The sequence below is a fragment of the Phodopus roborovskii genome, unplaced genomic scaffold (assembly GCF_943737965.1).
Source record: "Phodopus roborovskii unplaced genomic scaffold, PHOROB, whole genome shotgun sequence".
NCBI classification, from domain to species: domain Eukaryota; kingdom Metazoa; phylum Chordata; class Mammalia; order Rodentia; family Cricetidae; genus Phodopus; species Phodopus roborovskii.
In genome coordinates this window covers 8517548-8544608 of record NW_026126547.1, presented here as the reverse complement: position 1 = coordinate 8544608, position 27061 = coordinate 8517548, and positions in this window count along the sequence as shown.

Genomic DNA, 27061 nt, shown 5'->3' with positions numbered 1-27061 from the left:
TCTGCTATTTGTGTTGTTTTTGAATTCAAATTTTAAAGCATAGTGGTCCGATATGATACAGGGGACTATTCCTATTCTCTTGTATCTTTTGAGGTTTTTTTTTGCCACCTAGTATGTGTTCAATTTTAGAGAAGGTTCCATGTGGAGCAGAGAAGAAGTTATATTCTTTTGTCTTTGGATGGAATGTTCTATAGATGTCGGTTAACCCCAGTTGTGACATAACTTCTGTTAGTTCTTTTGTTTCTTTGTTGAGTTTCTGATTTGTGGTCCTATCTAGTGTTGAGAGTGGAGTATTGAAGTCTCCCACTATAAGTGTGTGAGGTTTTATATGAGCTTTGAGTTTAAGTAGTGTTTCCTTTACAAACGTGGGTGACTTTGAATTGGGGGCATAGATATTCAGAAATGAGACTTTGTGTTGATGTATTTCTCCTGCGATGAATATGAAATGACCGTCTTCATCTCTTTTGAATAATTTTGGTTTGAATTCTAACTTGTTAGATAATAGGATAGCTACGCCTACTTGCTTCTTATTTCCATTTGATTGGAAAATCTTTTCCCAACCCTTTACCCTGAGGTAATGTCTATATTTGAAACTTAGATGTGTTTCTTGTATGCAGCAGTACGAAGGATTCTGTCTTCGTATCCATTCTGTTTGCCTGTGTCTTTTTATATGTGAGTTAAGAGCATTAATGTTGAGGGTGAGTAAGGACCATTGATTGTTGATGCTTGTTTGATTTAGGTTTGTTGTTGGCAGTGGTATTTTGAATATATTAGTTCTGCTTTACCCTTGGTTTCTGGTGTAGTTGGATTATCTGTTGCCTACATTTTTGTGGGCATAGTTACATTCCTTGGGAGTTTTCCTTCCAATAATTTCTATAGGGCTGGATTTTTAGGTACATATTGGGAAAATCTTGTTTGTCATTAAATGTCTTGTTTTCTCCATCTATAATGGTCCTGCAGAGATAGGCAGATCTCTGGAAGGGGCCTGGGACTCCTGCTGAGGACTGGAGGTGGGGTCAGAGACCAAGCAGGTGCAAATTATGGGTGGTTCTGCGTGGATAGGCAGGTCTCCTTTTGCAGAGTTGCTCTGAGAGGTCTCCAAAGTAAGGTTGGACTGTTGGCTCCACCCTCTGTCCCAGTGCTCAACCAGAGCAGCAGGACAGTGGGCAGGGTAGGATACAGGGTAGGAGGGGTCAGGCTTACGGTGGGGATGGGTGGGGGTGTATCAGAGCTCCAAGGGTGCTCTCGATGGGGACAGGAGACAAGAGACAGGAGCAGCAGGATCAGGGGCCAACCCAGGGTGTTTGGGGGGGTGTGGGGGGATAAGTGGTTGTAGGGGAGATTCAGCCCTGATTGGGCCCAGACTCACCTCTGACAATAGCTGGCAGATGAGGACAAAGCCTGAGCTGAAACTTGGGAAGTTTTTGTAGGATAGTCAGATCTCACTGAAAACTGGAACTGAGGCCTCTTTCTTTAGCAGATTCCCGGATTTGGGGGTCAAGGATCTTGAGGGCAGGAGCTCAGAGTGGACCTGCAGAGATAGGCAGATTTTTGGGAGGGGCCCAGGACTCCAGCAGAGGACTGGAGTTGGGGTCTGAGACTAAGCAGGTGGAAATTATGGGTGGTCCTGCGTGGATAGGCAGGTCTCCTTTGTTCAGAGTTGCTCAGCGGTATAGGCAGGTCTCCTTTGTTCAGAGTTGCTCCAAGAAGTCCTATTTTTAATTTTTTTTACATATCAATCCCAGTTCCCTCTCCATCCCTCCATCCTTCCCTCCCTCCCTCTTCCACCCTCCCATGACTCCTGCTACAGTCTAAGCCATAAATTTTAATCTTTGATATTCCATGTGTTGTTACCTCACTTTCATCTTGCTCTTTGCATTTTCTTACTGTCTCTCTGGTGACTCTAACTTAATTACTCATGGTGACCTCTCAATCTCCAGAAGTTCTGCCTAGCTATTGGCCATGCTACTCTTTATTAAACCCATCAGGGGCACCTTGGAAAAGACAAATCTTCACATTGTAAGCAAATGTTCTGCATCATTTCCCCATTTTTGTCTAAATAAAAAGGGAAGGTTTTAACTCTAACATAGTAAAACTCCATAAATATGAAAAAATATCAGGTAAGAATTTCATTTGCAATGTCATTTACATTTATAGCTGGCAATTTCAGATAAAATATATATCTAATTAGTGAGCCCAAAGTTTTGTCACTAATTTTCTTTCTATTCCAACTTGGATTACCAACCCAAATCTATCTTGTAAGACCTCAAAGCATTTTTTTAGATAGACAATTTATGGGTTATATCTCAACCTTATGTACTTTATATCTCTTCTGTAATTTTATTTTCTGAATTTTGTAACAAGGAAAACTGTAACTATAGCTATCCAGTCTTCAACTCCATAGAGACAAAGGACGATATAATATCAACTTTATTAACAGAAGTGGAGAGCAAACATCCTAAAATAATAGAAGTGACAGAGACATCCTATTACCTGAATAGTCTCCAAAGATTTCTTTGTACACCTGGAGCATATATATTCATCGTATGAACATAGACATCTGACAGCCTTCTCTGTAAATCAAGAGCTTTGAAGGACTGCCCTATGTTCCCCTGGCAAAATTCTGCAATTGCCTTCTCTTGTGAAATGATTGTACAATTTGGGCAACTTTCTATCAACAATGGAGAAAGGGCATATTTTATCATAATGAAAGCAAATCTCATATGAAGTATGATGCTGCCAGGAGCAGAGGGGTCTCACTGTCATGAAAAGCCATAAGTTATTCAAATATCTTGAAGGCCATATTCTACAGGTCTCTGGAGTGATTGAAGATCACATATCTATCTAAAAGAAAATTCTGTGATGATTAGTTACTAACCTTTATTTTTTTCCTTTTTTATTTACATTTGAAACAAGGCTGTTTTACATGTCAATCCCAGTTCCCTCACTCTCCCATCTTCCCCTATCACCCCCACCATGCCCCAAACCATCCCCTTTATGCTCCCTAGGGAGACTTCCCATTGGAAGTCTTCAAAGTCTGTCATATCATTGGAGCAGGGCATTGGCCCTCCCTCATTTGTCTAGGTTAAGAAAGTATCCCTCTATGCAGGATGGGCTCCCAAAGTCCATTCATTTGCTAGGGATAAATACTGATCCATCATTAGAGGCACAATAGATTACCAGTCCTCCTATATAGCATCCATATTCATGGAGTCTCAGTCATTCCTATGCTGGTTCATGTCAGCTGATTCTGTGGGTTTCTCCAGCCTGGTCTTGAACCATTTGCTCATCACTCCTCCCTCTTTATAACTAGATTCCAGAAGTTCAGCTGGTGTTTAGCTGTGGGTGTCTGCTTCTGCTTCCTTCAGCTAATAGATGAAGGCTCTAAGATGGCATATATGATAGTTATCAAACTCATTTTTTAGATGGGCATTTAAGTTAGCCTCTCCACTATTGCTTAGATTGTTAGTTGGGGTCATACATGTAGATCTCTAGACATTTCCCTAGTGCCAGATTTCTCCTTAAACCTATAATGGCTCACTCATTTATGGTATCTCTTTTCTAATTCTCCTCTATTCTTTGCCTGTTTCAATCTTCCTGTTCCCTCATGCCTACCTCTCTCCCTTCTCTTCTCTCAATCTCTTTCTGCTAATTCTCTCTTGCCTCCTTCCATGCTACCATTTTGTTCAGGAGATCTTGTCCCTTTCTTCTTCTCCTGTGGATTATGTATATCTCTCCTAGGGTCCTCTTTGTTTCATAGCTTTTCTGGTGGTGCAAATTGTTGGCTGGTATACCTTTGCTCTATGTCTAAAATCCATGTAGGAGTGTTTACATACTGTATATGTCTTATTGTGACAGGGTTACCTCACTCAGGATGGTTTCTTCTAGTTCCATCCATTTCCATGTGAATTTCAAGATTCTATTGTATTTTTCCACTGAGTAGTCCTTCATTGTGTAATTGTACCATATTTTTCCATCCATTCTTCAGTAGAGAGGCATTCTAGGTTGATTTCTGGTTCTGGCTATTACAAATAATGCTGCTATGAATATAGTTAAACAGATGTCATTGTTGTATGAATGTGCATCTTGTGGGTTAATGCCTAAGAGTGAAAGTACTTAATGTTCAGGTACACGAATCCCCACTTTTCTGAGGAACCGCCACATTGATTTCCTAAATTGCTGTATGAGTTTGCACTCCCACCAGCAATGGAGGAATGTGCCCCTTTCTCCACAACCTCTCCAGTACAAACTGTCTTGTTGTTTTTAATTTTGGTCATTCTGATAGGAGAAACATGGTATCTCAGAGTTCTTTTGATTTGTATTTTGCTGATGATGAAGGATGATGAGCCTTTTCTTAAGTGTCTTTCAGCCATTTTAGATTCCTCCATTGAGACTTCTCTTGTTCTGTACCCCGCATTTTAATTGGATTATTTGGTATTTTGGTGACTAGTTTCTTGCATTCTTTGTATATTTTGGAGATCAGCCCTCTGTCAGATATGGGGATAGTGAAGATATTTTCCCATTTTGTGGGCTGCCGTTTTGTCTTGTTGACTGTGTCCTTTGCCTTACAGAAGCTTCTCAGTTTAATGAGGTCCCATTTACTAATTGTCAATCTCAGTTTCGGTGCTACTGGATTTAGGAAGTTATGTACCAATTCATTCAAGGGTTCTTCCACTTTCTCTTCTAAGAGGCAAAGTATGGCTGAGTTTATGTTGAGGTCTTTGATCCATTGGGACTTCAGTTTTATGCATGGCAACAGACATGGATCTACCTGAAGTCTTCTATATACCATCGTCCAATTGTGTTCACAGAATTTGTTGAAGTTGTTTTCTTTATTCCATTGTATAAATTTAGCTTCTTTGTATAAAATCAAGTGTTCATACATGTGTGGGTTAATATTAGGGTTTTCAATTTGATTCCATTGGTCTATCTGTCTAATTTTTGTGCCAATACCAAACTGTTTTCAAAACTATAGCATAATTATAGAATTTGAAGTCAGGGATGGTGATTCCCCTGAGAGCTCCTTTATTATACAAGGTTGATTTTTATGGGGATTGCATGGCATCTTTAGAATGCTTTTGGCAAGATTGTCATTTTTACTATGTTGATCCTAGCTATCCAAGAGCATGGGAGATTTTTACATTTTCTAGTATCTATTTATAAATTTGTTTCTTAAAAGACTCAAAGTCTTTATTATATAGGTCTTTTACTTGTTTGGTAACCATTATCTCAAGATATTTTATGCTGTTTGTGGTGATTGTAAAGGGTGATATTTCTCTGATTTCTTTCTCAGCCTTTTATCATCTGTATACATTAGGGCTACTGATGCTTATGAGTTAGTCTTGTATCCTGCCACTTTGCTGAAGGAGTTCTCTGGTAGAGTACTTTGAGTCACTTCTGTAAGCAATCATATCATCTACGAATAGAAAAAGTTTGACTTCTTCCTTTCCAATTTGTAACCCCTTGATCTTCTTTTGTTGTCTTATTGCTCTAGCTAGAATTTTAAATACAATTTTGAAGATATATGGCAAGAGTGGGCAGCCATGTTTTCATCCTGATTTTAGAGGGATCACATAGTTTCTTTCCATTTAGTTTGATGTTGTCTGTTGTTCGCTGTATATTGCTTTTATTATGTTTAGTATGTTCCTGATCTCTCCAACACCTATACCATGAATGTGTATTGGATTTTACCAAAGGCTTTTTCAGCATCAAGTGAGATGATCATGTCATTTTTCTTTTTAAGTTCGTTTATATGGTTGATTACATTGATGGATATTTGTATGTTGAACCATCCCTGAATCCCTGGGATGAAGCCTACTTTGTCATAGTGGATGATTTCTCTGATGTGTTCTTGATGATGTGGGTATTACATTTCTAAAGTTACTTCCTGCTGTCTGTGGGTAACAGCATCTTTAGGGGATACTGAGAAAATCCATAGAGTGTTAAAATCCTGGGAAAATTTGCTATAGCAGTAGTTGTCTAGTTTGCGTATAATGGGAAAATGTAGGGCTTATCTGAAGTCCTGGGTGGAGTAGTTTGTGAGTCTAGACCATCTCAGCTAACTACCTTGTAATTGTCCTGAACAGGTTATAATTCAAAGTTTATCGTTGGATCATATTTCTCAGCTTAATGGTGTTGCCACAATATAGGGGGCAGCATCCTTGTGTGCCCCATCATCCTTTTGGATGCTGAAAAATTGGGGTTCCCTTTACTATATGAGGCAGGGACCAACTAGTTCTTTTTTATGGATTTTCAAGGCATGATTTCTTTGTATAGCAGTCCTGGCATCCTGGAATCATTTTGTAGAAAGGGCTTGTCTTGAACTCATTGTGATCCACCTGCCTCTGCCTCCCAAGTGTTGGGATTAATGGGACACACCAACACCACCTGGCCCAATTAGTTATTTTTATAAACTCAAGTCTCTTGCTTTTGGGATATATTTTGCTGCCCATAATAAGGCAATTTCAGCATTAGTGAAAGATAACATAATTTCTGCTGGGTAGAACTCAGTGTACATATCTCCCACAACAATGTGCAAATAACCATATGAGTTGGGACCATTCATGGCTGCTGTAGGAAACCTAGGAATCTCTACTGAGGTTATGGCCTACACAGAGGTGTATCTAATTTACTTATTTTAATAGAAAGGCATTCTCATCACCCTAACTGGCAGTATATTATCAGATACAACAGCACTGGACTTCTCTGCTGTCATCTCCTCTTCACCAATGCCAAGGCCTATTTCTTCACACAGTTAATACAGTTAGAGAGGGTTCAGGGATCCTTGATGGAGACACCAAAGGGGAGAAGAGTGTTTTCAAACAACAGTGCCACCAGGTCTTTGACAGATGATTCAACTATGTCTGCCCTAGCTTTCTGCCAGAGTGTTTCCACAATGAGGTGATCATATTTGATCTCTATATGCTTTTCAACTATCATAATTTAGCCCATTGTAGTGTTGTCTTAAAGTGTCCCAGGCTTCATGATCTGCTCTATGCAGACTCACTAACCATGGATACTTCTCATAATGCAGCAGATTGAAGACATAAGCTATTGTTTATAGTCATCAATCAACCTTCTTATAGTGTATCTCTTTCATGCACTTGTAGAGATTCACAATCTTAGGCTTGCTCTCCTCCATCATCTGGTGGCTTCATCAAGACCTGGCTTTTCCCATTAAACTCTTTGAACTGCTGTGCACAGTTCTCATCAACAAGTTCAGTCATACACATTTCCACAAAGCCCTAATTCATATTCCCTCCTATCCACTAAGGATCCAGCTTGGTCTTTTAGATGAAATATTAGTCTGATATCCTAGGCCATGATCTTCATGAACTCTGAGGGATATACCAGTATAAGACTCCCATGTATACTGCTCATCTTCACTATTCTATGTGATTACAGCCACTTTCTTTACTATCAGATAGGAAGAAAAGAATTCAACATTCTCAGTCACTGAGATGTCTTCTCTAGCCTGGAGAGCCCCCAGAGAATCCTTCTATGATAGACTTAGCAATGGCTTCCAAGTATGAGGTCATCCTTGGTTATACCACTGCCCTTATCTACCAAAGTCAGGGTATGCTCTTGAGGGTTGGAGATTATGTATATTTTCAGCTTTTTACTGCTATCCTACTTGAAAGAGTCTTTAGTTTCTTCTAGTGAATCTTGTCCAAAGCACCATATGTATTAGTTATTAAGTCCCACAGGAAAATTGCTTCTTTGAATAAAATGTATTGATAAGGAGAGACATGAGCTGAGTAACTTATGTTTGAAAATTACAAGACTTTCCCTATTCTTCTCTATGGTACAAGTCTTTAGCCATCTTATTAGGAAAGCACAGTAGTAGTATAGATCAGAGTGGGCCTGGACTACATCAGACTTGCACATTGAACCTAGGTTGCATAGGGGTAACTCAAGAGAGGACTGTATGATGATTCTTATCCTAGACACAAGGAAACTCTGTCCTGGAATTTTAATTAACAACTTAGGCAGATGAGCCAAGCAATCTCTTCTGGGATTCATTTTATTCAAGGTGTTTTTTTTTTTTTTTTATTTTGCTTTCTTTTGTTTTGTTTGTTTTTGTGGAAATAACTTATCATTGAACTGAGGTTCTGAAAGATTGCTCAGTAATTTGCAGAACTTTTTTTTCAGGTAGGAAATATAGATTTGGGTCCCACCTAAAATGTTCACAAACATTTTAGCTCCAGGTATAGCTGGGCCCTGAAGGCTCTAGGCACCTGTGTTACACTTAGTTACCTATAAACAAATTACTCATACACGTAAAAATATTAAAAATATTTAAGTGACTTTACCTTTAAACCTACAGGCTACAATGCTAAAGCATTGCACAACTAGAACCTGTCACACATTTATTAAGGTAGAAACATGTCTGATTAAAGGTTAAACAATAATATCTTCCAAATTAAATTGTCATAATAAGATGATATGTAATTTCAACTGGATCTTAAACTATAATATCAGGTGATCAAAAATCTACTACCAGTGTGTTAAATGTGACTCTAGGATGACACAAACCTGATGCATTATGTATTGAAATTTAATAAAAATATCAAACTATTAAAGTAGTATGTATGGTAGTAAGAGAGATTGTTCAGTGGTTAAAAGCACTCATTACTCTTCCAGGGGCCCTTGGTTTGATACCCTGTAAGGAGTATGGTTTTTCTGCCCGCCGCCTGGTCTTGTTCTGCCACTGCGCCAGCCCCAAATAACACACTGAGACTCTGTATTTGATATAATGCTGTTGGCCTGTTACTTGTTTCTTATCGTTTAGCTCTGTCTTAAGTATTAACCCATTTCTGCTAATCTATGTATTTCCATGTGGTCTCCTCTTACCCTCGGAGTGCCCGCTGGTGTCCAGCACTGTCCAGACTCTCCATCTTGACTCCTCCTTCCTACTTCCTCTTTCCTCCTTGTCTCCTAGTCCCACCTATCTTGCTTTCCTATTAGTCCCACTTATCTTGCTTTCTCATTTGCCAACAGTGCTTTATTCATTAACCAGTATGAGAAACATGTTTACAGAATCGCATGTCCCATCAATACCCTGCTCCCACATGAAAGCTCACAGGCATCTGTAACTCCAATTTCACTTCTGGCTAATTTTGATCTCTTTATGCCCCTGTTAATCACACACAGACATACACATAGGCAAACCACCTACACATAAGAATAAAATACAATTAAAATTAAAAAATAACATCTATACTTTAATAGAAATTTTTTATTCATTGAAGCAAACTTAAAGCAAAATAAAAGCAAAAATAAGTGTAATTCGTATACAAATAAGTTTATGCTTCCCCCCCCCCAGTTGACTTAGTAAATATAGCTATCTAATGGCATAGATGAAGTTGGATGAAGTAGCAGAATGACCATTTGAAATCATCATATAAAAGCAAGTGGCCTCAAGAGGAAGCTAAAACATGGAGCAGGGAGGGTGTTTCAGAATTTTGAAAAGAAATCTAAATTAAATGCTACTAGAGCAGAGAAGAAAAAATGGTGTGATAAGAAAAACAGCTCTGTTCACAATGCCTGGAGCCACAGTCTTGGTGGGGGGTAGTTATATTGGTCTTTACCAGTTGGCTAGTTCTGAGTAAATGTGTATCATTTTTAGAAGAATTGCAAAAGCAATGTCAGATTTTTCTTCCCAGATGGCAATACTTGTTATGAGGCAGTGACCGCTGTGAGCTTTTCCCTCTTCCATTTTCTAAATGAAGCTATTATAGTGCTCACACATTTCTATAAACTAATACTGAATTTTTTGAAGAGGATAAATTATAAAGTATTGTAGACTAAAACATTAGAGTCTCCAAAGGTATGCCACAGGGAAGTCTTCTCTGTAGAATTTGAGGTGCTCTTCAAAGATGAATACAAAGAAAATATGGAACTGTGGAGTAATCTTCAAAATTGACAAAAATTCTTATCTACATTGATTGTAATTTTTAGCTCATGCCTGAAAATTGGGGAGACTCAGTGGAGAGATTATGGTGTTTTTATTTTATTTTGCTTTTTTAATAATTAGGAATGTCATTTTGCTCAACTCATTTGTTGATTAAGGGCCAATTATGTGATGACAACTGATGCAAACTCCTAGGAAAATATTTTAAATTATGACTGCATTGTGAACAGAAAAATTGAACCCATCTCTGTGGTCAATTAAAGTCATAATATTTGATATTTCAGAGGCCATGGTTTTTAATTTTTCACAATAACACCAGGAAGTACTGACAGGTAAAGTTATATGAATTCTTATGTAAATAGAAGCATTCTGACAGAGATAGAATAGTGGGCTACCATGTCAATGTCAACTTCACACTGCTTATTCTCAAATATCAAGGACTATATTTCACATGGAATCTATTCATAAATAAATTCTGAAATGTACATAGGCACTATTAAGATCTTTAATAATTATAATTGTAACCAATCACTCATATTTCACTAATCACATAGAGCACTTAGACCCAGAGTCAATGACCTTCCCTCGTTAAGCTCTCCTGTGACCAATGTCCTAATCTCCAACATTGTCCTTGGGCTTGTCTTTAATTGGACTTTATAGAACTGCAATCATTTAGACATTTAGTGCCTAGAATATCTCTTGCCAAGTATTAAAAATTATTGGATAATTTATGCAAGTATATCAGTGATTTATTGATTTTTTTGACTTTGTAGTAAATTACACGAATGTATCATAATGTATCAATTTTTTCTTGATTAATATTTAGGTTTTCTACGTTTGCTACTATAAATGAAACTAATGCACATTTTAACACAATTTTATACTTTACATATTTAATGTGTGTGAGTATTTGTGTCTATACTTATTACAACATACACATGGAGGTCAGAAGACAACTAGGGAAGGCCTGTTCTATCATTTATCATGTGAGTCACATGGGTTGCATTTGGTCCATCTGGAGAAATTGGGTTTCCAAAAGACAGGTTTTAATGTTTGTTCATGGGATGACCTTACTTCTCTGAAGAACCCTCTAATTCTTGCCTGTTGCTACATTGTTTCTGTCAGCAAGCTTCTGTGTCCAGGAATTTGCTTTGCTTCAGTATCTGTGTCTTCCTTGCCATGAAGACTATATTGTGTTAAACTTTAATTCAGTAAAACACTCTTCATCTTTTCTTTCAGGGTTTTGATCATAGTGATAAGAAATTTAACTATTCGTACTTTGAAAGCACATCAAATTTTATATGTGTTTGTATATGTCTGTACCTGAAAATGTATACATTTGAATATATCTATGTAAAGAGGTGCCATAAAATGTTGAAGAAATGCATTATGGAGATAACTTTTCTAATATATATGTATATATATATATATATATATATATATATATAACATATTTTAAAGCAGCAGCAATATTTAATATAAGAAAATATTTTTTCATTCCAAAACAATGGAATAGAGCCTAGAAAGTGGAGTATGGGAAATTGTGTTTTTTTCCTATAGCAATTTTCTTTTAGACTGTGTGGAAAATATATTTTCTTCAATATATTTTCTTCATGAACATAAGGTTATAAAAGGAACACATACAAGTATTTGTAAATATATAAATTATTTTGTATCTATATTGCAAAATATGAAATATAATTTGTAGGTAAAATAAATGGGGGTATTGAAATAGTTATCAAAGTTACCTATGATGGTAGCTAGGGAGCAACATTACAGTAAACACATTCTATACTGAATAATGGTTTTAACATTATGCCTGGTAATTTTAAATCAAATATATCAATGTAATTGGATAGCAATGTACAAGAGAAAATGTAACACTAAAATAACTTGTGGATAAAGCAAATAATTTTGCAGCTAGGAATCAAAACCATGATTCAAAAATGGTATTAAATAGAATAAAAATGTGAAATTGAGATGATGTTTTTATAAAAGGAAATGAGATTCAATAATATCCAAATATTGTCCTTTGAAATGACCATACTTGAGTGAATGGAATGTCCAAGGACAAATGAAAAGACTTGAAAGTTATTGCAAATGAGAATAGGAGGCCACCAAGAAAAGATGCCCCAGGAATTTTTCATTTTTATCAGAAGGTTGATAGCTTAACATCTATATATGAAGTCATCTGTAGGGTTTGTGCTTGTGAAGGTAGTATAGGAAGAAATTGGAAAACCAGCCATTATGCCTTAAAGTAACAACTCAGGAATCTATGATGTCTTATTTGTAGGTTATGAATATGACTTAGGGAATATTCTCCATGATTCATGCTTGAGAAGTGGATGCCATTCACATACAGGAGTAAAAAAATAGTGGACATCTGATTCACACAGAAATACTGTTGAGGAACTGAAGTTTGTTGTGCTCTAGGTGGTAAGGTGAAAGTCTGTGACTAAGAGTCCTAGTGTCAGCAGAGAGTTCTATGAATATATCTCTTTTTCCCTGGGTACCTTATGTGCAACTGGTCTTTTAATGTTATTAGCATGCAAAAGATATATGTTTTCGATAAAGAAACAAGTAGGAAGAGGAGACTGCACTATCCACACTTGATTGTTCTACTGTGCTGCTTTGGCCACTGTTGTTATTTTAATGTGGATGTGTGTTTTATCTGACTGTGCACACAGTGCCCGTGGAAGCCAAAAGTTGGAGCCTGATCCCCTGGGAACTGGTGTTACGCACAGTTGTGGATTGTCATGTCAGTGCTAGGAAATGAACTAGCATACTCTGGAAGAACAGCTTGAACTTTGAACAACAGAGCCTTCTTTCCACCTGTTTGACCACTGTTTACAATGAGTTATTCATGTCTGAATCTACTCCAACTATAGTGTAACCTAACTACCATTAAAAACCTTACATATATGCTTGATGGTAATTTAACTGCTATTAAGAATTCATAATTATTAAGAATATTGTACTGTAATGTGGATTCCAGAATTCAGGATGAATTATTATCTCGAAGTTTTTCCCCTAGAAAAATTTTCTTTTTCTATAAAGGAAAGAAAATACATTTTCTGACATGTATCTTTTTTCCCCAGTGCTTCAGCTGAAAACTCTTGTCACTTTTTTTCTGATTTAGGATTCACAATGTAACAAAAATAATCTATTTAAAACAAATCAGACATATAAAATAAAAAGATATTTTTCCAAACAAAATTCAAATGTATGGCAATAATGCAGGATCTTCTAAAGTGGAAAGGAAACTAAAAATTAGTAACAAGTGTCCATGGATGTTAAACTGATAGAATACAGATTGATAAAATTAGGACAGCAGCAACAAAACAAAAACAAAACCCACAGTTATTCAAGGTAGATTTTGGACATTATGGCTCATGCCGTTATCCCCACAATCTGTTGACGGAGGCAGGGGAATAGGAGGTTGGGAGGTTCTCAGCCAGACTGAGAACAGTCTAAGCTACAGGAGATTTGGTCTTAAGAAACCAAATAAATGAAAAAAAAATGGCTCTTTCTTTTATACATGGCCAGGTTGACAAGTGAGGTAGAGTGTGTTCTCTGTAAGTAGTTAAAATTAAAGATTTACATATGTAAATATCTTTGGGTGATGAAAAGAGAAGAAAAGAAGACAATATGCCAGGTTTCTTTAAGGAAAGAAAAAGTGCAGATCTGTGTATAAGAACAGAAGATAGGAATGTGTGCATGATATTTCTGTACACATCTGTGCTGTGTCTTATATGTCTTCATGGCTATGAAAGGTCTCCAGAATCTAACAAAGACAGATCCTCACTTGACATTTCTTTTGTTAGCACCTTGCTCCAAATAAGGAATATGTAGCAGCAGATTCTTATTCTTTGTTTTTTCTTTTCTTTTTTTTTTTTCAGTAACTGCTCTTCGGAGTCAGGTAAGGTAAACTATAAGAAGACTGATTCTTTATTCATTTAACAAATCTCAATTATCCTCAGCTTATAATAACATTCATACAGTCTCTTGGGTTCTATCTGGGCTCCCTTTACTGTCTAGGATAGCTGTTCAAAATACTTAATGTTGATGATACCGATGACCTTAAGGCCTACCTATATGTCTTAATGCTTACTCAGTCTGAATACATAGTAAGTAATATGAGAAAATAAATTAATTTAAATTTATCTGTCTTGTTCCAACTAGAAAACTTGAACCAAAAGTCATGATGCTTGTGTGGCCTTAGATGTGTGATCCAGTCATAGGCATTGTTCTGGTCTATGACTCAGACATCTTGGGTGATAGAACTCTGTGTTTCATTTGCCAATGTCATTTTTCTGTCATTATCCTAAGTCCTGTGACTTCATAATGACATTGCTTCAAAAAGGAAAAAGAGAAATAAAAAGCAGCCCATTAATAGCCATCATTATTGCTGCAATCTGTGGTCTTTTCTGTCAATGCACCTTACTGAAATGAGGGGGACAGAACTTCACTGCATGGATGGAATGGATTACTTCAAGGGTGGCCCTGAGTAAACTTTTTGTTTTCTTTTCTCTAAAATCTCCATCCTTGAGACAGGAAGCTGTGAGTACAAATAATAGCATGGGACAGGAAGATTTATAGTGAGATAGTAGATTGGAATCCCACTCCTGAGCAGGGTGTATCCAGAGAGTTTTCTCCTTTTTAGAAAATCATCCACATTAGCAACCTAGTGCCTCTGTGCTGAATTTTGCTTTTCTGTTCAGGGAAACACATTTCTACAAGTTAATTCATAGTGTTATGTGGGTGTAGTGGGAACAAGAATTCTCTTTTAACTTGTTAGTCTCACTAATAAAAGCATTTAAAACTAGATACAAAAGTAAAATTCAGGAGAATTTCGTAACAGTTTCACAGTAAAGCAAGTTCTTTAAAATTCTTTCAAGTGCCAGGAAGATGGAACTGGCTAAGAAGAAGATGAAGGCCATGAGAGCAAGGATGAGCACACCAGGCAAAAAGAAAAGAAAAGTGCCCCTTCCTCTTCTCACCATTCCAATCCTTTGCATGTTCTATTTCCTCCATATAATTTATGGAGAAAATTAGAATTTATTACAAATTTGAAGGTGTCAGGAACCATACTACACATCCTATCCTGTGGGAGTCAGTGGAATTTCACAAAAGTGGTCATGATGGGTTTCACAATTTTGGGAAGCAAAAGACACCTAAAGAAGTTATATTTTTGGCTGTGATTTTTACCTTTAATAGCAAGTCCTTGGCACTGCTGATAGAATTTTTTTAATTATCCTCCTCTTATTTGTGTATTTTTTCTTGTTTCTTTTGACCCAACAAAAGCTTCCTACAGTCTCATTTAAAAACATAATTTAAGGTGACATAAAAATAAAATCACTTTTACAGTATTGATTTCAAAGGAATTTTAACCATTTCATTAAGGAACTTTATTTTAAACCAGAAAACTATAATATTTACTGATCACAATAAATATTTTCTGTATTGGTAACTTTGCATTGCATTTTTCCACCAGATGATCAGACTTGGAAAAGCAGTTACACCCACATGAGCAAGGGGGGGAAAAAAAGAGCAACATTATACTTAAACCACTGATACATTTAATTAATTATTGTTCATGTTCTCTGGATATTAACAATTTCTTCTCAAATTGAAATGGAAAAGATTAAATAATTTCCATAGAAGAGTAAGTTTTATATTCTACATATAACAGAGAAAAATCTTTAGGTAGGTTTTGCCTAATTTTGTGGAATCATAGTTAACATAATGTTCTTGCTTCAGAAGTCGATGTGAAGATGTCATTTTTCTTCTGCCTCTGATGACATAGTTATTTGCTTTTACCACTTTTGACTGGATGATGTTATTTGCAAATTTATGGTATGTATTTTTTGAATTGTGCATTTACAAAGAAAGTGTTTCAAATGAGTCAGTGTATTACGTGATTTGGTTGACTTTTTTTTACTGAGAATTGAGCATGTCTTTTATATCAGTAGATCAAATTGGCACACAGCAGTAAACAGTCCAGTTATGGAATGCTCTATATCTGTTGACTACACTCTGAAATGAACTTTGTGCCTTTAAAAATGTGGGCAAGAAATCCTCGACCCTACCCAAAGTATTTAATGTTCACTCCAGCCACATAAGCCCATGGATACATATTCTTCCTTTTGGTGGAAATATTTTGCTTTAGAAAACCTGCACTTATAATACTATGTCCCTTGAAATGTAAATGCTAAACTCTAATATCTTCTTTTACGGGACCTGGAAGACCTTTTGATTGTATTGTGAAAGAGGTGGCCTACACATGTTACATAGGCAAGAGTAATATGTCTTGAAATCCATCCAGAGAGAGCAGGCAGTCTTTCAAATTTCATATTGTCATTCTTCACTATTAACTTCCCTCTAGTACTTTTTTTTTTTTTTTTACAACGTTTGTTTCAGGGGAGTTTAGCATACTTTATGTTAGGAACTCTTTTCTCTATTACCTCTATTTCTCTTAAATATTTGTAGATTAAAAATAACTTTATAAGAATTCAATGCAATGAAAACAATTTAATAAAAAAAAGATTTCTAATTCAGGAAGAACTCTGAATTTTCTAGACTAGGCTTCTTCATATTGGTAACGTACCAATAAGTATAGGTTGACTGTTATGGGTGGATACCTGATAATTTGTTGCAGAATCATGTTGCTACTTTTGTTTTATTGAGTAGGGACTCCAAATATGGATATTGTCTCAAGCTGTAGGCATTGGTGTATACCTACACATATGTGTCATTGTTCTTTTTGAGGCTAGCACATGTACAATGCCAAAACTTTGTCAGTATTGTGAGAGGCTATGGGTCATAGTAAGCTCTCACTATCTCTTCACATGGCAGAACAGACAAGGCAGCTCTCTAAGTCTCCCTTGGATGGTACCAATCCCATTATCTGGGGTACACCTTAGTAGTCTCTTTTACTAACTTTCTAGAGGGCCCTGTTTCTAATCAGATTGCTTTGATGGTTGCAATTCATGAGCACAATCAAACCTAACATACTAAAATATAGATATATTCTTTTGTAAATTAATGTAAAATTCCTATTGTGATGATCTTTAATAAAGAATTTTAAAATTAAAAACAAAAGCATCTATCTGTATGCAATGGTTATTTTTCAGTAAAGAATAAAATGTGAAATTAATGAGAAAGTCAAAGAATAGATACCTTTTTATACAAAAGAATCATTATGTACCTCAAGTTTTTTTCAAGCAAGAAAAAGTTTATCCAGCTTGGCAGTGGTGGAGCAGGCTTTTATTCCCATAACTTGGAATTCAAAGGCAGGCAGATCTCTGTGTTTAAACCAACCTGGTCTTCTAAGAGAGTTCCAAGACAGTCTCCAAATCTACAGAAAAAATCTGTCTTAAAAAAAAAAGTTTATTGACTAGTTTTTGCCTAATCATTTTAGTGAATTGTGAATTGTGTACAAGTATAAGGTTGACAATACAGAGAATAATGTAACCTAGATGGCATTAAATGTATACTATAAATAGTAACATACACACTATGAAAGTGCTTTCAATTTTGCTTTATAGGTGCCTAAAGTCATGAAAATATTTTTGTTCCTTTTTTGTCAGTAAAAACAATATTACTTATTTCCGACAAAAGATTCTGTATAAAACTCAAGTCGAAATAGCTGAAAGTGTAAAACAATTATAGAGAAGACACGTTTTTAAAAAGTGTGCATGATGTGTTTTAAGCAATGACCCAAATTTGATATTTTAAAATGTAGAAGATAGAGGAAATGTTTGTGGAAATTAGTTTTATATTTCCAAATTTATATTAAGTTCATCTCAGGCAAGTTTATTTATTTGCTTTATTTGTTTTTTGTTATTACTGTTGTTTTGGGTTTTTTAGTAATAAATATATTAGAAGCACTGTACAAATGATATAAAAGAAAATAATTTATTCGGTGAATGCATAGATATATGGTAGATAGCTAGCTCAACTTTCTGAAAGGGAGGACTTGATTTCTACTAATATAGAATCTGAGATCATGCACTTTAGATAATTCCCCATAATTCTGCTGTTTTAAAGAAAGTCTCTTGGGAAACTCAAAATCAATTGTATAATATCATCTTGTGATACTACAAGTAGAGCTCTGAAGCAATTTCAGTAAAATAAACTCCTCTTTCTTTCCCTTAAAAGTTAATCATTATAGCTATCAAATCTCACAGGATCAAATCACTCCAGTTAGTATTGGAAAACTGTCCATGTTGGCCTGGGAATCAATGACAGCTCCTAATATCTATAAATGAATTTTATTTAGGATCCCCAATAGACACACCTGTCAATATCTCAAAAGCATTCTCCACAAAAAACAAACAAAAACAAATCATAACAACAACAATAACAAAAACTCAAAACTACCACACTCTGCTACAAAGCAAAGAGGGCAAAAGAAACCAAGGAGTAGGACCATACAAAGATAAGACAGAAATAAGAACCTAGAGTTATAATCATCCCAAACCCAGATGCCTTGACACAAGCTATATATACATAATCAACAACAGCCAGGAAAACAAGTCTCCACTAGACTCCCCAAAACTCTGCTATAGTAGGCCCTGAGAAATCAATATAACTAAAATATAAGAGAAGAACCTCAAAGAAGGTTTTATGCATATGTTCAAGGACCTTAAGGAGGCTATGAACAGACACTTTACTAAAATCTATGGTAATGCAAACAAACAGTGGAATGAAATGAAGAAATCTGTCCAAGACTAGAAAGTAGAAGTTCAACTAATAAAGGAATTTGAGGCTAAGGTACAGTTGGCGGCAATGAAATATTTAGGAAGTCAAACAGAACCTCAGAGCCAAGTCAAGTCCATTAAGAAATGGACAAAGGAATCTCAGACACAAAAGCAAGATAGAAGAATGGCATTCCTCAGTGAAACAAAATGTTAAATCTAACAACATGTAGGCATGAAACATCCAGGAAATATGAGATCCTATGAAAGGGCCAAATCTATGAGTAATAGGAATATAAGAAGGAGAAGAAACCAAGGACAAAGGCAGAGAAAACATTTGCAACAAAATTAGAGAAGAAAACTCACCTATTCTTAAGAAAGAGGTACCTATCAATGTACAATGAGCACACAGAAAACAATATAGACTGGACTAGAAAAGCAATTCCTTTAAAACATAATAATCAGAACACTAAACTTAGAGAACAAAGAAAGAATATTAAAATCTACAAGAGGAAAATGATCAAGAAATGTATGAAGGCAGGCTTATTAGATTAATACCAGACTTCTCATACAGATTCTAACAGTCAGACAGGCAAGCAGATATATTCTACAAGCATCAAGAGCCATAGATGCCAGTCCAGACTATTAAAACTGACAAGATGTTTAATCACAATAGATGTATAAAGAGACATTCCTTGATAAAACAAAATTTAAGCAGAATCTATGCAAAATACAGCTCTACAATATGTTCTAGAAGGAACTGCATCCAGTTAACACAAGTAATAAATAAGGGCAGACCAGAAAATCAAAACGGGGCATACCACAACAAAATAATAAGAATCAAAAATCAATGCTCATTGACAACTGTCAACATTCATCATCTGAATTATCTGTTAAAAAGACATAGATTGAAAGATTTAATTTAAATTGGTATCCATTCTTCTGCTGCATACAAGAAATATTTTTATCATAAAGGATAGACATAGTGTCAAGGTGAAATTATAGAGAGTTATTCCAAGCAGACATGCACAAGAGAAAAAAACAGTGTATCTTTTAATATCTAACAAAAGGAGCTTCAACAAAATCTAATATGAAATTATTTTTCATCAAAGGAAAACATACCTAGGAGATAAAACAATTATTAATATCTATGCATCTAGCACAATGGCATCCTATTTCCAAAAAGAAACAATATTAAATCTAAAGTGTCATTTTGTCTGCCATAGAAAGATAATGGATGAATGCAATACACTACTCTTGTCAATATATAGATCATCCAGACAAGAACAAAGAAGAAAAATGTTGGAGCTAAATGATATCATAAACCAAATGGTCCTAACAGATAGTTATAGAACACTTCACCCAAACACAACAATGATCTCAGTAAAAGGGAAAAGAAGCAATTCACCCAAACACAATAGATTATACCTTCTTGCATATAACTCCTGTAACTTTTTCTGAAATTGATCACATACTAGAAGACAAGTCTCATCAGATACAAGAAATTTGTTAATATTTTGAATCTTTTCTGACCACACGGATCAAAACTAGATAGCACCAACAGAAAGTTAACAAAGTCATTAAAACTAAATAACTCATTACTGAATGAAAAATGGGTTGAGATAAAAATTGAGAAATATATTTAAATGCTTTAGAACTGAATGAAATGAAAACACAATATATCCAAACTTATAGAACTCAATGAAGTCAGTTCTGAGGACACTCATGCCCAATGTGCCTACATAAAAAATAAGAAAAGGAGAGATCTCAGCCAAGTAATTTAGCACCACACCTGAAACCTCTATAACAGAAAGAAATAGTGCCCCAAAGAATAACAAAAATAATCAAACTAACAGTTAAAATTATTAAAATAGAGAATTACACAAGAAATAATCAATGAAAATGAGTTGGTTCTTTGAGAAAAATCATTAAGACTGACAAACCCTTAGTCAAAAGAGAAGTTTCAAATTAATAAAATTAAAGAAAAAGGATGAGGATAATAACACAGAGAAGAAATCTAGAGAATTATAATTTAAAAACCTGTACTCAGCCACACTGGAAAAAACTAAAAGAAACAGATAATTTTCTAAATTTATATTACTTTGCACAGTTTTATCAAGAACTGATAAGCAACATTCAGTTTAACTTCTACTAAACTAGAAGCAGTAATTAAGCCTCAAAAAATAAATAAAAAATAAAAATGCTCAGTCAGAAGGTTTTAATGCAGAATTCTATTAAAGTATCAAAGAGCTAGCACCAATTCTCATCATATTTGTTCAATAAAATAAAAACAAAAGGTATATTTCCCAGTTTTTTTTTTTTTTGGAAAACCACAATTTCCTTGATAAATAAACCACAAAATGACCCAAAAAAGAAAGACATTTACAGATCTATTTCCTTTATAAATGATTATGTCAAATACTCAACAAAATATACGCAAATCAAATCCCAGAACACATCAAAGATACCATCCACTATCATACACAATCACAAGTAAGCTTCCCTATAGAGTTATAGGATTGGTTTAAAACACATACATTTATAAATATAATGCAACATATAAACAGATTGAAAGGCAAACATCATATGATCATCTTATTAGATACAGATAAGCTCTATGAAAAAAATCAAACAACCCATTCATGATAAAAATCCTGGAGAGACTAAGGATACAACAGACAAACCTCAAAATATGGTAGATTATTTGCAACAAATTTGCAGCCAACATCAATAAAAATAAGACAAGCTCAAAACTTATTCACCAAAATCCAAAGTAAGATAATATATTCTAATTTCTCCATATTTACTTTATAGAGTACAGAAGTGTCTATCATATCAATGAGAAAACTAGATTAAGGGGACACCAATGGAAAGGAAAGAATTAAAGTTATCTTTAATTTGAGATAGTATGACTATAATAAATGCGTGACCCTAAAACTTCCACTAAGTAATGCTTACAGATGAGAAACACATTCAACAAAGTAACTTGGTTCAGAAGTTACTGCAAACAGACTAAGAAAGAAGTCAGGAAAACATCTTCCACATTTGACTAAAATAATAAAAAATATCTTAGAGAAACTCTTACCACACAATTTAAAACTTGTATGATAAAAACTTAAAAACATTGGAGAAAGAAAATGAGGAATATATTGGAAAACGGAAAGATCTTGTGTGCTCATGGACTGGTAGGATTACTACAGTAAAATTGTCCATTCCACCAAAAGCAATCTATAGAGTCAATCCAATCCCAATGTGAATTCCAATATTTTGAAGAATTTAAAAGGACAATTTCTACCTTTATATGTAAACATACAAAATAAACAGGGATAGATAGAACAAATCTAAATAATAAAAAACTGCTATAGCTATCACTATTTACAACCTCAAATCTTTCTTCAGATGTATATTAATACATGCAGCATGTTATTAGTACTAAAGCAGACATGCTGAACATTGAAACTTAACTCAAGAGAGAGGCATAAGTCCTCAATCTCTTGGATACCTGACTTTAAAAAAAAATTACCCTTAAGGAATGAACACTAGATAAATATAATATCAATAAATTATTCAAACTATATGGCTGAATGTTGAAGAATTCAAATAGATCCATACTTATTACACTGCCCAAAACTCAACTGCCAAATGGATTAAAGACATCTACATATGACCAGATACACTGAATATGATAGAAGCAAAATTTAGTAACAGTCTTGAAATAAAGAAAAACAAAACAAAACAAAAACTTCAATGTAGTCCACAGATAGCACAAGGGGTAAGGAAAAGTTACCCTTAAAACTGAAAAGTTTCTTTATTTCAGAGGTCACTATTGTTGAAGCTAAATGGAAGCTTGTAGAATGAGAAAATAAAATTACTAACTACATTTCTGATATAGGAAAGATATTTAAAGTAAATGAAGAACTAATCAAAACAAACAAACAGAAAAAAACTGTACATCAAGGAAACAAACCCATTTACAAATGACATGCCTTCTTATGGATGCCATCCAATCTCTTGCCCACACTTAGCTTCTGCCTTGAAGGATGAAGAATGAACAGCCATTGTTGTGACTTATATTATCTTTACCTCCAGGACCCAGAGAATGTAGAAAATGCCATCTTCCAGTTACCAGAATGCGTAATCCTGGCCTCTTTTGTGGTGTACACATAGTTGGTTCCAGGATTAGAAAAAAGATTTGAGACTGTCTCTGTAATACATTCTAGGAAGCAGTACCCCCACTAGGCACTGTGGCAGCTGATCACAAAGGGACTGACATAACAACCTGAGTGACTTTATGAGGGGATGAGGCCTAGCATGGACTTTGCTCCTATGAGGCATAGAGGGAACAAGGAAATAATATGAGAGAAGAAGCAATCTGAAGTATTCTATAGCAGTTTTCCATCCCTGCTCAGTGCAGAGTGGACATCCAAGAAGTTTCAGATTATATTAAAGAAAGATCGAGTCAGACAATATACCTATTTCTCCAACTTTTCTAATTTCTGCTAAAGGCATGGCTTCAGACTCACTCGTTTCAAACTTTCACAGGACACAGCAGGCTCTTTGCTTTATGATGCTTTCAGATAGAGGAGCAGCAGTAGTCATTGGCCAAGTTGTTGAGTGAGGGTTTTAACTTGTACCATGCCAATACATGATGATTGTAGATTTTACTATTAATCCAAGGTGACACAAATGCAAAAATACAATGAAATTATAGGACCACAGGGATTACTCTTCAAAAAGAAAAGTAAGGTAGATCTCTAGAAAAATATAAAGAATTCATATTGTATTTATAAAGCACACTGTGTAGATCAAGGCACTCATTTTGTGTATATGAATGAATACACAGGAATAAATAAGTGGAAGGATTATGTAAAGAGATAATTGTGCTAGACAGATGACTTGGTTTTTCCAATGCTTGTGACACACAAGCATGAATAAAATATTTTAAATACCCAGAAATCCATTAAATACCAGGTTGGCAAGGTGTTCTGCTTATAAGACAAGCTACAGAATACAGGGCAAGCTTGTCAGAAAGAGTAGTCATTTCAGTGAACTCTGCATTTGATTGAATAAGAGGAAAAGTATAATGAAGGGTGATTCCCAGAATTAACCTTTGATTTACACACACACACACACACACACACACACACAAAGAGAGAGAGATACATTCAAAAATAAATAAAAAAATATACACATAAGACATCAAGTGAGATGTGTAAAACAACCCACAGACAATCTGGAAACACTTGATTAGGCAGCCCCAGTGAACCATTCCCTTTAAATAATTATTTTAAACACCAATGAACTAAACCATCTACAGTACAAACACCTTAAGTGGCAGAATAGAATAAAATTCCCTCATAAAATGCATAGGGGATACAGTTGTTATTTGTGACTCCAAGATGCTCATGAAAATCATAAACACAAAAATGATCAATCAAAATGTAAAATATGAAAAGCTTTATTACATTAAAATTCCATTTCCATGCTGGAGAGGGAGTTCTGGCAGTAAACAGCTTATTTCCATTTGTTATCCCCTTTAATATTGTGAAATATAGTGACATTATTATCCTAGACTATGATGGTAAAGACTGGATGATTCCTTGGGCTCACCGACTAGTAAGTATAGTCTGCCTGGACTTTTGGGTTCTAGGCCCAATCAACAGAGATAGTCACAAAAGGAGTATGATGGCATTCCTATGAATGATGTCTCAGGTGGTCTTCTGGTCAACATTCACAGTGTAATGGTACCTCCACACACTCATACAACATACCTATGCATACAAATATACATAGACACCTAAAGAATTATATTTTTCATAGTATTATATATTTTACTAATTTTTATAATAAACATTGACAAAAACAATTACAGTAAACACTTTCAGTGTATATTCTTTATGTACAATGGAGTCAGCAATATTTTCATCCAATGAAATAAATCCACATTCTTTAAGACAATATCTTAGTGAGTTAATGTTGAGACAGTAAGGACAGAATCCCAGTACATAATTATAGACACCGATTGCATATTGTTCTACAACCAAACAAAATGACAGCTCTGTGGAAAGCTATACCTACAAGAAAAGTATTGCCCCAGCAAGGGAAGGAACTTCAGCAATAGCACATTGGTGATCAGTTTTATGCAGTATTTGTTGGCATGCAAAGCATATGATGAAAAGGGAGATATACATTCCTTATAATCCCCATGATGGATGTCAGTTATAAGTGCTAAAAGTATGTAGACAGGAAGAATGAAGGCTCTGGATAGAATTAAACTGGAGAGATCATCACCAGATATTTGCTGTGTTTTGTTTTGTTTTAATAAAAATCAGAAAACCAAAGCTTAACCAATTCAACAACCAAAACAGTGAGTTACAGTATTTGGTAATTCTTTAATCTTTGAGGTTTAAGAAAATAACAGTTATTTTGTCATTACTGACATTATTATGTGCATATCAGAGTGGAATCAACTGGAGAAAACAATCTAAAATAAAAGAGTATAAGTAAATAGTCCCACAAAATGAAAAAAAATTAAAAAGATTTAATGAACTCCATTATTTATATTCAATTTTTAGCCTGAAAGATTACCTTCATTTTAAGAAAGAGGAAGGAAACATGTTTGTGATTCTTGGATGAGAGATATTCCTTTTGTATATGTCTACTTACAGAGTAACATGGATAAGAGTGTTCAGACCTGGAAAGAAAGGGACCATTTTGTGTGTGAAACACAGACCTGAAAGGGACACTGTGACAATCACTGACACGTCTCAGCATATCTCTTAATAAACAATAAGGACTGCTTTGTCTGACTATATGTAGGTGTATTTTCCCCTTCACTTCATGAGAGAAACTTCAGGAATTAGCAGCTCCTTGCATAAGCATTCCATGAGTATAAGTTCAGCTCTACAGAGCATAAAGTGATATTAAATAAGTTTAATTAAATTTACTGGGTTAATTCTCAGGACTCATTTTGTCACTGTATAGTGGGGTTCCCATGACCACTTTTTTTATAACTATTGTGATAATATTTATTATATGGAAATAAGAACACTGGAGCTACAGCTGATATTACATTGAGTGCTTACACAATATATTGATATTTATATAAATTTAAGCTAGTTTTATTTGCTGTAGTAATTATTTGCCAAAACACGTATTAGAAAAACCATTGTTTTAATCTGTTGTAAAATCCCAAATACTTTGATGGACTGAAAAGATTTTTATCAGGCCCTCCTTGACACTATTGCTGGTCCTTGACACTATTGCTGTTCTGCAAAGCCCATTCTGTTTAATTTTTAATGGATTCTTGCTTCTTGACTCAAATTTCCTTTCTTTTTCCATGAACATAGACCTCAAAAATCAATTTTATCATATTATAATATATGCTTTATTGCTGTATCAGCAAACCAAATTTGCTGATACGAGATTTAATAGAGTTTTCCAAATTTTATTACTTAATTAATTTCAAAAGCCCAAAGATCACTTTATATGCATAGACATCTTTGCTTGGATGAATTGTATGCTCACACTTTAATTGTTCTAAAACATGTTTTCTACCAATAAAAAGAAGAAATCTGAAAATTCAGAAGAAAGGATTTTATGACTAGATTTGAATATTCAGTAAAAAAACTTTGAAATTGATAAATTATAGATGACTATTGCTAAAATAATAGTGCTGAATTTTCTGCCAAGTGAGCACATTTGTGGAGGATCTTGCCTAACACCTGGGCTTCCACTTTGCAACTACACTGTAGTCTCTCACCATCCTAGAGTCACTATATGGTTTTCTGCTCTCTATCCTGCTAATCACCTCTTCCATTTCTGAAATCACCCCCTCTATATATGACTAGGGTGCAGACAGTACTATAGGGGCTTTGAGGGACATTTCACCTGCAGCAAACACAGACTACACTTTCATTGATGAAGCACCAATCACAGGCTTTTCTCTACTATTTGGGCATAAATTACTTATTTGTAAGTGAGCAGTTTGCAGAATTATACAGAGAAACAAAATATTAGACCATTATAAAATTTTAAAATATTCTTAATATTATTGTAAAGCCAAGTATTCTTTGTTATCTACTGAATAACACACTGTTCTTTTATACTTTCTACATAGGTAGAGCTCATACTATGAAATAAAATAATGTTTGAAGTAAATTTTTGTTATAAATGTTTAGAAAATAGGAGCTATGCAGTCTACACACACATACACATACATATATACACACATACATAATGTATTATATATTAATTAATTAATTAATTGAAAAAGTAATAAATATTCATTTAGATATAAAAAATAAAACCAATACAGAATGAAGCCTTAATTTTTTTTAAAAAGTAAGATTATATATATATATATATATATATATATATATATATATATATATTTCTTATTTTATGTTTCGATCCCAATTCCCTTTTCCCCCTACCCCCATCCCATCCC